We start from the raw sequence: 12,543 nt of genomic DNA on the forward strand, positions 1-12,543 counted from the left end.
CTCCATTACTCGAAAGCTTTTCCAGACGCACGTACAGACGGAGCACACGTTTAATAAAGACTACACCCCTTCCGTTCTCGCATTACGCCCACAAGCGCATTCCACAAGAATGAGCTTATAACGCCATACTTTCGCAAGTTCCTAGGTCTGTTCCATGCTCGCAGTGCATCCTAGCATTAAGTCCACTTCCTTTCCACGCCTCTTCATCTTTTCACTTCACTCTGCAGCCTAGTCTTCCCCCCGCGATTTCATTACTTTGTCTGAGCACCGGTTTTAGTCCTGCAGGGAGAGAAACTAGTTTCGAACGTGAGTACGTTCGCATGTATGTGAGAAAAACTGATGAAGACTTCACGCTAGTATTGGGAATGACGTGTTTCGGGAACAGCTTTCCTCGAGGCATTGTTTGCGTCTGATGCGAGAACTCGAGACAACACCACAGAAAATGAAATAAAACTGTACGAGAGGAAAACCGTGCTTCTATTTTGTATTTTGTACAAGAAAAAAAATCGTATCGTGTAAGTTTTTTCAATTTAACATGCACTAGATTCTATGGAAGAAAAACATCCTACAGGTAAGTCCGCGGACATTGAGTCCTGACTTTGCCGCCGATGTTTATACGGAACTCTGGAATTTATTTATTCATTTAAACTCTTGTTTACTTTAACATGCTTGAGAGTAGCTTGAATGAAAGTATAATTGAGAACAAAGAAAAAATTACAGGCATAAATAAGGCATCAACAGCAACCATAAGAACAGGCTATATGAAATGAAGGCATTAGCAGCAGCAATAAAAACAAATAAAGGAACAGCTTTGCACACGCATTAGCTTAAAGTACGGGAAAACGCTTCAACACTGCAACTGTCGACAATCTTCGGCAATCCATTGCACTAGCTCGTGGTGGTTCGGAAAAATGAAAATGTTAATGTATATTTCATCGCTATGCATGCTCTCGGATCCGGAATCATTTTTCCGTCATTAACATTCGAGCTTACATCCAATGTTCGATTTATAATTAAGTTTCGACAGCGAATCTGTATCGTTTTGGTATTTTGTTAGGTATAAATACTTCAACCCGCTTTGGGCGCTTCTCGATTTGTAGTGTGTCAAGGCCAAGAGACATGGTCATGTCTGCCTGTGTCTGCGCTACCAGTTCATTTATGCCTGTTATAAATAGCTATAGAAACAATTTTGTGAGCCGCCCTGGTGGCTCAGAGGTTACGGTACTAGGCTGCTGACCCGATAGACGCGGGTTCGATACCGGCCGCGGAGGTCACATGTCGATGGAGGTGAAATGCCAGGGGCCCGTGTACTCTACGATTACAGTGCACGTTAAAGAACCCCAGGTGGTCGAAATTATCCTCAGCCCTCCACTACGGCATCTCTCGTAGCCCGAGTGGTTTTGGGGACATAAAACGCAACAAACCAAACCAGTTTTCTTAACCCTCTACAGGAGGTAACGGAGCTGTTTTCCTCAATGCTTGTCGAGTGTTCAACTCCAGTTGTACAGTGTTCAGCTACACGTCCGACGCATATCACCAGAATTTTTTTTCTTCTCAGGCAAAATACGCGACTGGATTTTATTTTTATTTTTTGGAATGAACTACAAGTTTGGTTACATTTATAAGGACAAGGCTGCGAGCAGAAACAAGCAAATGTAGAGCAGCAGAGTTAATCCTATCGAAATTTTCAGGCAAACAAGGACTTATCTACAAGACGCAAAGGTAGACGTATAAAGGTGGCCGGGGAGTCTACCGCAAACCCCTTTTCTTCTTCGTCTCGGCTCAGGCGGATACACTGTACATGTTTCCGGCTGCTTGCTGCCGTTTCCTGTGCAAAGGAAACCTACTGTCGACCACTTAACCAGGCATCGGTGACGTCTAAGCAAGAAGTTTATAACCAGAAAAGCAAAGAAAAAACCGTATGGCATATCAATAAAAAACACACACGTGCGGCGAACGCGGCTTAGGTCGCGCAGATAATCCCCCAGACCGCGCCTCAAGGCCTGACCCAAGGAACGCGCCAGATAGACCTGATCGTTTCGGTTAGAGTTAGCCGCGCCCTCACTCCCATGAGATCTCAGTACGAAAGGAAAGGAGGGGTGGGGGCTGCGCCGTATTTATATATAAAAAAAGGAGTGTATTGCCTCGGCAAGCAAGCGAGCCGCGAAGGGACAGCGGGCTCGCGCACGCGCAGAAGTGCCAGGTCGGTGGATGCCCATTATGCAAATCGCATGGTTTGGCGCGAGAGTGCGCACGAGGCACCGGCAGCCAGCTCTACTTTGATTCGCGCTGCGATATGCATGTTCGTTCGCAAACACACTCACAAAGGGACGTACTCTCAAATGCCCACATTGCGGACGCACGCAAAACGCACTGCGTTGATGAAGAGTGGGCGCGCTCCCACTAGCCATATTCCACGCGCGTGCCTACTACGTGCACGAGCTCCGCTCGGCTCGTGAAAAGAGGAACGCAGAGAGAAGGCTTCTTCCCAAGAGCGTGTCGCTCGATCCTTGGGCTCGCTCCTGCTTTCCCCGGTCGCGCACTCGGCGGCATTCATCATAGACACGCGACGGCGACTTCTCGCATCCGCTGAACGGCTTTTCTACCGAGGGCGCGAGCCCAACAACGCAGCGACGCAGCATGGAAACGCCTCTGCACAGCTCGCGAGCCTTGAGCGCGGTCTTCGCTTTCGCTCGGACGATTTATCGACTCGGCGGGCCCGAGTTACGCAAGCGGCAACCGGCTGTATCGTTTTCTTTCTTCTCACTATCTTTTTCTCAAGCTCCCAGTCACTTCTTTCAGTGTGAAGCCAGTTTTTTCTCGCGTCCTCTTCATTTATAAAACCTCGCTCGCTGTCACCGTTCGCGTAGGCCTTCACTGCGTGGGCCGCTTTAGTTTGCGCACACCTGCAGTTGTGCGCCATGAAGTGCCGTTGCTACACTTGCTTGGGACATGAGGAGGGCGTGTTTTCTACAAAGGTTTCGCTAACTATCCAACTCGGCGTATGTACCACGGCTGTCTCTGCCCTATATTCTTCGCAGTACTGCATGCTTCGCCAAGACGGCCTTTGCGAGCAAACGAACTCAAGCTTTGTCACTCAGGTGTAGCCTTTTTCTACGTGCGACCTATGAAGTAGTGAGGGAAATTTTCGCCTTTTCGAATGCAAAGCAGGGTATGTTGTTGGTAGCACGAAGACGCAGATCTTCGCTGTTGAAGTAGTTTTGTTTTCTGAGAAGCTCGCGGGAAATGCGACGGACGAGCACTCGTTTGACATAGGGTACTGCGCTTATTTCTTTTTTTTTTTCCTGGGGGAAACGAATTGCCTTGAGATGCGTGAAGGCGACCGTTTTGTGCAAGAATTTACTGAGAATTTTTTACGCCGGCCTATGTTCCCTTCGCACCACCGCAATGCGAGTGCAAGTGCTCATAAGAGAGAGAGAGAGAGAGTGAGAGAGAGAGCAAATAGGGAAAGAAGGAGTGGAGAGGGTAACTTGAGGAAGACTGGAGCGAGCGATGGGTCACGCTCTGAACTTTAATCGCCGTTACTTCTCAGTGCCTCACCTGGATAGGTGAATACACACTTAGTTTTTATTCGTATGCATCGACTCGGATGTCCAGCTCTTCCTCTTCTCTCAGTCCCTCCTTTATCCCTTCTCTTACGGCGCGGTTGAGGTGTCCACCGAGATATGTGAAACAGATAGTGCGCCATTTTCTTTCCCAAAAAACCAAAAACAAAAAAAATAGCACGTGCAAACGTATGTTTGGCTTTTAACGCCCTGCGGGATACTATATGCTACTCTCTCTGTATGTGTACATGTGCCTTATCTTAGGACATTGGGTGCACCACTTCATTGTACAATGACGTCGTCACCCGCCATCTACATCCTCTATCTCTTTCTTTCCCCTTGTCTTTTCCTAATGAGAAATAGCTTGCCAGAGGTACGCTCCTCCTACCGACCGGCTGATGGCGACGCAAGGTGCTGCACGGACTGTGCAAATAGGAATCGTTGGAGGAGAAGACATGCCTTACTCTTTTAACGTATGTACAGTAAGAGCAAATTCCAATGCGCCACTCGTAAGAAATGTGGTAGCTTGACAGCGACAGCTCCTTGTAAACTGCCTTTGAATTCACTGTAGGTGCATACCGGTTCCGTTAAATTGCATCATCAACACCGAACGTTCCTGTGGGTTATTGAAAGCTTGCATTTTCGGGCTGCAAAGAAGTTCACTGGCTAGAGCTACGTATCAGGAAAACGATCAAGATCAGCGACACTCGCTGGCCCATAGTTGGAGGTCTTGCTGGCAGTCGAGGCGAGCAGATGTCGAAGCGCATGCTATGTGTGCTTTAAAATCCATTTAGATGCTGTCCACAGCAACTGCAAAAATAAAAAATAAACGCAGAGGTGGCCGAGTGGTCTGAGCATCCGCCTCGCACGCGAGAGGTGTGGGGTTCGATCCCCAGTGCTGAAGGGTACCCACCGGTGATACAGTGGGTACAAGCTTTCCCCTGCCTGGTGCTCGGCTTCTTTAGGATGGAAAGCTTAGCAAATGCGTCTTTGACCCCACCTTGAGTAGAAGAAAAATACCTTGTGCCATGGCGCTCTTTGGCCTTAGATGCCCTTGCGCCGTAAAAATCCATCATCATCATCATCACAGCCGCAACTGAAAAATATTAAACAACTGCTGCTTGATCATGAGCACGTGCGGTGAGCATATTTTTCAATTATGGCATGCAGCTTCAAGCCTCAGCACCGACTAGCTTATGCACGATAAGCAAGTGCCTTTTGAAAGCGAACACGCAACGCCTTTAGCATGCACAGTACGCTCAGCCAGCTGACACGATGCAGTTGTTGTGTAATATGAAACGGTGTATTGAGGCAGCTTCATGTACTTCCAGATTTCCATACGAACATTTCCACACCAGAAAAACCGTAAAATATCTGCAGTATGCTAGCAGGAAAAACCCTGCTATCAGCTCATCAACTATATTCATCATGTGCTCGAAGCACAATACCAACACACAAAGCCTAAGAGAGCACACGTGGGTCTGCCGGCCTTGAGGCTGCGTCTGGCTGGGATAAAGGAGACCAGTTATCACTTAATCTATCTCTAATACAGGAAACGACCAAGGCGTCCGGGAGATCGCCCTCCTCCCCTGAGTCACATAAAAGCGCTTTCACTGCAAGGACCTCAGGCGAAGTTGATTGGAATGCTAAGCTTGATTTGTTCGCTAAACAGCCTCAGCATATGCCAAGAGGCTGAGCAGAATGCGTTCCGGAGTGCAAGTCCACAGCGTGTCAAGGACATTCCTGAATGGGCCTTCAGACCACAGACTTCGAAACGAAAGCACACATCAACTTCTATGAAACAGCTATATTGTTTTCATCCTGCGGCACCAGTGAAAGCAGTTCCGCTACAAAATAACGCGCAAGCATTGGAAGAGAAACTGTCCTGGTGACAATAAGCAACACGCATGCAATAGGCAGTGAATGCTGTTTATGGTTCAAGGCGACCCGCTAAGCTGTGAAGAAGAGAACGAGGATGCACAGACCCGACCGCAAGAGCGCGGCTTTTGTGCGGAGAGTCCAATCGATCATTATTACGAGACCTCACCGATCAAGCTGCATTGGTCTACCCTTACGACTAAGCCAGGCGGAACCCCGAGGTAAAACATAGCAACAAAAAGGTGGCCTCTATGAAGATGCCTCATTTAATCCCGAGCGAGAAAATACCGGGAGCTCCCATTGATGGCTTGAACACCTTAACGTGCCCCCTTTGTGGCCGAGCTTGTAGCACCAACGAAAGGTAAATAAAGTAACAGTAAGGAAACACCTCTTCAGCTACTCCTTGCGGGAATAGTAACTAGTGCCAGGTCAAGTAACTACTCAGTTAAGGAATAAAGCAAAGCGAGCAGTTGTCGTAACGTTGGCGACCATTCGCAGACTTTTAATAGCTTATGGCTTGGGGGGTTCAACGTCCCAAAGCTATTCGGGCTATGAGGGACGCCGTAGTTAATGGCTCCGGAAATTTCGACCACCTGGGGTTCTTTAACGTGCACTAACATCGCACAGTACAGGGGCCTCTAGAATTTCGCCTCCACAGAAACTAGACTGTCGCGGCCGGGACGCAAACTTTTAATCAATTATAGTTATCGAAAGAGTGCAGTAAGGAAGCTGGAAGACGATTTTTCGAACTGTCTAAATAGAAGAATCAAATTTTAAGCTTTCAGATAAGTACGCTTGTACTCATCGGTTGAAGGCAAAAATAAGGATACGCAAAAATAGGCAGCCGCCTGCTGTGATCCTCTGGTCAAAGCTCGCAAAGGGCATCACAGTGACACCGATGGCTAGTAGACGGACTTGTTTGCTTTCTCACAGAAGCAGCATGCTGGGCCAGGAGAGGCTACTTTCACACATTCCGTACCGTACATAGTAACAAAGCCGGTTACGCAGCTGGAATGGTACCCATTGAGCGTACCAAGCCTTCAAAGTACATTGCGTCTTGCTGAAAACCGAAGGTGAAGGCTTTAATACAATATTCCTGCCCGATGCAATTGCACACTGCATGTCGTTATAATTTACGCAGCGCAGGACCCGAAGCAGGTGGCATTAGGTGGAGCAGTTGTCGATAGGCCACAGTAAGGCTAATCCTGCCCGTACATTAACGCCAGCCCGTTATGCTCCATGCGGTGCGAGCTGCGCAATATTAATTTTATTTCTTTTTACCTGCGCCCCCCCCCCCTTCCCCCCAGGTGGTTTTGAAAGCGAGAGATGATTCGAGAGCTTCTTTTCGTGTGAGCTGTTATGAAACGTACGTAATGCCTGACAACCTTGTGCTTACAATGCGTTTTTCTTCTCAGTATTGTCAGGTGTAAGGCATCTTTTTGCAGCTACAACAATACCATTCTAACTCTTTTGCTCAAAGCTATAAACTTTAACAGCTCCCGCACCCGTCGCAATCGTTTAGGTAGCTTAACCCACCATCGAGTTTAAAATCAGCGTACCATTCTGAGACACCTTCACCCCTTTTGAAGGCGAAATACGCATGTATAATGCCTCTAACTCTGTCTGTTTAAAGGACGAATCACCCTTGAAGTGCATCTATTCTGACGAGTGCAAAAGAACACTACAGGCATGAAGCGATCAGCCCTTTCAATCTTTCATGGACGTTTCTCGCTCGCTCTAATGGTTCTGAAACGCAGCTCCTGGCAAGCCAAAGCTGCAAAGAACACCCAAATAATGCTCACAAGGGAACAAACGTCCGTAACAACTCCACTTCAACCCCCAAGATTCTCTAATGCCACCTTATGTCCCAGAAAATCGTTTATTTTGAACGCCGCTCACATGGAATGCCGAGATGCCGGGCGTTTCATGGGCATCCGGTAGCGATTTCGAACTCAAGCTACACGACTAACCGTACGACAAAGTTCCTTTTTCTTTTCCTGAGTACGCGCAAAACGACGCGATCTTTTGTTGAAGAAATCCGCGTCCTTCTGAGAGCCTGCCGAAGGAGATGAAAGAGGTTGGGTGTGCGGAGGGTCGCGAAGCACAAGCGAAGGAGCCAGCCAGGCCACAAGGCTGCCAGGGTCGTCCGTTACGTGATCTGGGGCAATGATAGCTCGAGGTAATTTCTTTCCAATGCGAGATAAACATTGCAAATGCGGGAGAACTGCGCGTGTTTATCTTTCTTCTTTTTTTTCCTGTTATTTTGTAGTCAGCGTTGGGCAACTGGCGTTCTTAATCACGCCATCGGCATATGAGATCGAGTGTGCATTAAAAGGCACCGCCCCCGGCATGCGAGCTTGATGTGGCGCCCATGGATGCACGAGCTTGTGTAGGGGCGCTGGTGACGAGAGGAGCTGGAGAGCAGAGGCGCAGATCCCGTAGGAACCGCTTTTTTATACGCATGCTCTTACGGAAACGTATATGCATGCTCTCATACGCAAGCTCTTCTCCAGGCACGAGTATATCGGCGAGAATCCCCTGAAAAGCTTGCGAAATCACGGATCATAATTCTGCATCTTGAAAAAGCACGGAAAGATCGTTGGCTTTCCATGATTGCTACCGATCAAATCGCGTCTTGATGGCAAGCTTTGAAACTTCGTTCAACGCCAGTACAGATGCGAGAATTTAAATGGTGGCGGCAGTTATGCCACACCATTTCAGTCCATAATAAAAGTGATGACAAGTTGTAACAGGCAAGATTCTCTCCTCATATTATCTCCGCATCTCTTTCCTTTGTCTGTGACGAGCTTTAATTGTTCACGTACCTTCCCTTTGCGTCTGAAGTCGAGCTCAAATTTTAATGTTAGTCTTGGAATCTTGTGAACAGGCTTTTATCCGCAACACACAGAAAACGTACCGTTAGTTGCAGTCTCTGCTGCACCTTGCCGATCTGACTGTCTGCGAGTTCTCAAATGTTGAAGATCTTTTCGCCTAAGTTCTTTGGCAGTCTTATTATGGATTTGTCCCGGCATATTTGTTCCCGCAAGCTAGGAAATAATGGTAAAGTTTAAAGAAAATGTTCAAATCAAATGATGAGAACAGCCAAGTGGTTTTCCTAAAGAACATTCACAGAATTGCTCTGCAGCAAAAGGCCTAACCTTTTCAGAATTTTATTGCACATTTGACCATTGAAGCAGTGAAAAGTGAATAAGAAATAATGAAACAACGACATCTGCAAAAGAGTGTTTCAGTTCAAATGTTTTATGGAGAATGAAATTACGGCAACGGTAAGCTCTGAATCTATCAAAGTATTACTCCACCTTCGTAAAATAACAAACGCGCTCTCTTTGAAAGTTTGTAAGTTGAATTCTGTAAGTTTCATTTAACTTATTTCTTTTATATTCACGAATGTTCAGTTCCTGAGAAATATTCACGGCGCGCTTTGTAAATAGGTATAGGCCGCACATTTTCCCGGTTTTCTCCCTTGTTTGTCAATGTTTGTCGAGGTATTTTAATTAATTGTCTATATCAGCCTGGTGCCGGCCGCCTCTGGTATGTGATATTCTTGTATGTTTCTGTCCCTTTAAAGCTGTCTTTCTATTTATGTGCATTGTGCGCGCATTACAATATATAAAGTCATTTCGCATGGTCTTTATGAGTTACATGGACTGCAGATTTAGTCAGGGAACACATTATACCACTTTTAGCTTCCGCGTGGTGACAATAGGTGTTGATTAAGAAAATAACAAATATATAAAATCAATTATACTATCGTGAAAAGGACATGAGAATTAGAAGAAAATAAAATCTTATCAAACTGGTATATCCTGGAAACGCTGCGAGCGCTGGTAACTAAGCGCTGCAAGCTTATGCTTTAGTTCCAAACCTAACAACCTAGAAGTGAGCACCGAACGTTGCTCTGAAAGAAGCCAAAGGCAAATTCGAAGGAAGAGCTTCATTCGTGCTTGTGCTTAGAATAAAAATGAGGTAGCCTTTTAATCTCCTGGATCCTAAATCACTATTCATCTAAAACAATGTGCTGTCCTTAGCCGTACTGATCAAAAATCTCGCTGACTGCTTGCCAATGTTATTCCAAGGTTTATTTGAGTCGTATTCATAAAGATCTGGATCGCAAAACACTATATAATATGGAACACCGGAAGGTGTATCTTAATGAAACATAAAAAGAACTATGGAGCTATTCTCCATGGCACCAGATAAGAACAAGACAGTTCACTCAAACCATTACAAGGGGAAGCGTGCCGTCATCAATTAAAGCATCCATTAACGCTCCCTTAAAAGCTACTAACATGTGGAAGCATGCGAGCCGCTAAGAATTAACATAACCACAGTGGGTGGCGTTAAGGAAGCGCAGACGCAAAATTTTCCGGATTGTCTTTTTACTCGAGTGATGCTATACCAACTTAGTAAACATGGATCACCACGTTGTATTTGCCAACGCTCAATACGTAATTTGTAACTAAATTTTATCTATAGTTTCAGTTTCGGTGTCAGTTGTCAGACAATGGTTGAGTCGTCACAAGTGAGTATACACAATTTTACGAGGAGCGGGCAGGAGAGGGAGAAATACTTTCAAACACGTGCGGCGCGCGACACCCCACTGTTGCCGTCCTCCCCTGGGCTGATAATCCGGCGCGCGGAGCAACGTCCGCGGCTGCTTAGCTACCGGTCAAGCGCATGTTTGCGTCTGTACAACAAAAGCAGCAATGTTGTACGGAACACGAACGTCCTCTAGACATCACTGTTTTATTGTCGGTTGCGGAAAAAGTAGACGAAAGTAGAAAAAAACAAACGCCGCTAGTATGCACGCGCACCATGTTATGCGAAGGTCTCATCACGTCTGCGGTGTCCATTTCTTCACCGCTTTTCCGCCGGTCCCGATTTGCATTGGCAGTGGACGTAGTTGGTGAACAAAAAATACTTGCGCCAACAAAAAGCTAAACGTTAGCGCACTTTGTGAACGAAATGCAGACAGAAACAAACCCACTGCCTGTGCCTAATATCGGGCGCGGAACGAAGCGCAGCGCCTGGGTTACCAAACTATAATCTGTGCATAATTTTAAGAGATCAAGTATTTGGACGGCCTTGGCAGAGCTCTTTTTTAATTCAGCAGTACACTATGTGAGGACTTCACAAATATGGCCACAACTTCTTTTCGCCGCCCCACACGATCGTCAATATCGGGAGGGTACGTGTGGGGATCACCACCTGAAAAAAAAAAACATGGCGTTAGTGCAAAAATACTAATTTAATTTGCACAGCATGGCATGAATAGAAGCGGCGACATGAACTTTTACCCAACTGCAAAGTGAGAAAAAATGCAGCCATGGCAACGTAAGATGAAAAAAATACACGGCATGCACAGGACGGTAAACTCTGCCATGCATTGTAATAAATTATTCGCCTGAAATCGCATCGAATGCACTGTAAACAAAATCCGCACTATGCATAACCGTGCCAGAGATACAACAAACGCAGCGACTTGAGCAGTGCCCCGACCCGATTGAGATAGGAATTCTCAACACAGGTCGGCGATTCTGACTGTCAGTAAGTGGTAATAGCGTTCCATTAGCGTACCAACCTATTAGATCGTGTAACTGCACATTTTCTGGTATTTGTGCACCAGTAAGTGCTGGCGGAAGCGTAGAACGCGAGAATGCGAATCGCTTTCGGTTAACTGGCTTGTATCGCTCGTAGTACGAACAGCCTTACGCAAGCGGCAGGAGGAGCCGGATTTCAATTTCATAGCGCGTATCTCCGCAAACAAACATTCTAATCATCAGAAGTGGATTCGTTTCGATCATGTACTCGCTGTTTCCAAAATGTTCAGTTTGTAAACGGGGTACTCTGTCGCAAGCCTAGCATCTAAACTGTCACACTCGCCATGTCCAAGCAGGCAGCTAAAGCGTTCATGAAAAACTGCGCTCCACGAAAAACTAGATAATCATTGCCCTCCGCGACCTTGTGTTTCAACACATTTTGCTTTCGTTTTTCTAACATGCAACACCGTGCCACGTTTGCCCTACAGGCAACCGGCGACAAAAAAGCACGCGTGAACTGCGAGCATGGCACTCACCGATGCTGATCGTTCGCTGCGTCGAGGAATGGTCGCTTGTTCCCAGTTGGTTATTGCAGGAGCTAATGGCATAGCACACACGAGGATGGACACGAGGCGAACGCCCACCCAAAATTTGTAGGCTTGGCAGGAATAAAACGGGTGAATGACACTTTCAGAGATCGCATGCTGCTTCGGCTGCAGTCCACCGGCTGCAAATTATCAGTCCAAGATGGCGTCGGCGGTAGGCGGCGCTCGAGTAAAACAAACATGGCGGCGCCCAGGTATCGAAACTAAAATCATGTATAAGATCCCATGAGGCATACAAAAACGAATACAACGGTTGCTTTGCAGTTTTAATTTATTTAAACTCTTACGCTAAACTACGCTCGAAGTTGGAATGACAAAAGGTGAACAAAGTACTATTATATGACATTTCAGTGTGCCTCACCTAATCTGGTGTTAGCTCGTGAAATGTCTTCCGACCACTGAAGCCGAAACCGAAACTATATGCAAGCATCAATTCAGTTATCAGTCAGCTCCTGAGCGTAGGCTCAGTACACGACTCACGTGGTTATTCATGTAGTTTCTTGCGCATCATTCGAAAACAAATACACACTAAGAAATCTTTCGGGTCCCTACTCCTTTAAATACAAATAGACAACCTTCGGAGGCATTACATAGTATTACAGCTTGACCTTGTAAGGACTGAAACAACGGTCTTCCAAAAAACACCTGACTGTTCTGTAAAGTCTGACCCGTCAAACAATTTGTGGCGCAACAGACCCGCTTCAGCCGAGCCATGAAGTCGACATAACGGGCAATAAAGAGTAAGAAAAGCTGTCCCGGACTGCCGGCTTTCACCGCCGTGCAAAACAGGTGAGTGGGACAGTGGAAGGACCATAAACGCGTGAAGACAAAACGTCGGTCGCGTCGCAGCCGAAGAGGGCGCAGCGCGTCTCGCTCGCACAGTTATTATCGAGGAGCTTTCCATTCGGGTCAGGCGCAATGCGCGCTCGGTGA

The sequence above is a fragment of the Amblyomma mixtum genome, chromosome 5, assembly GCF_055824585.1.
Source record: "Amblyomma mixtum isolate Tamu chromosome 5, ASM5582458v1, whole genome shotgun sequence".
NCBI lineage: Eukaryota > Metazoa > Arthropoda > Arachnida > Ixodida > Ixodidae > Amblyomma > Amblyomma mixtum.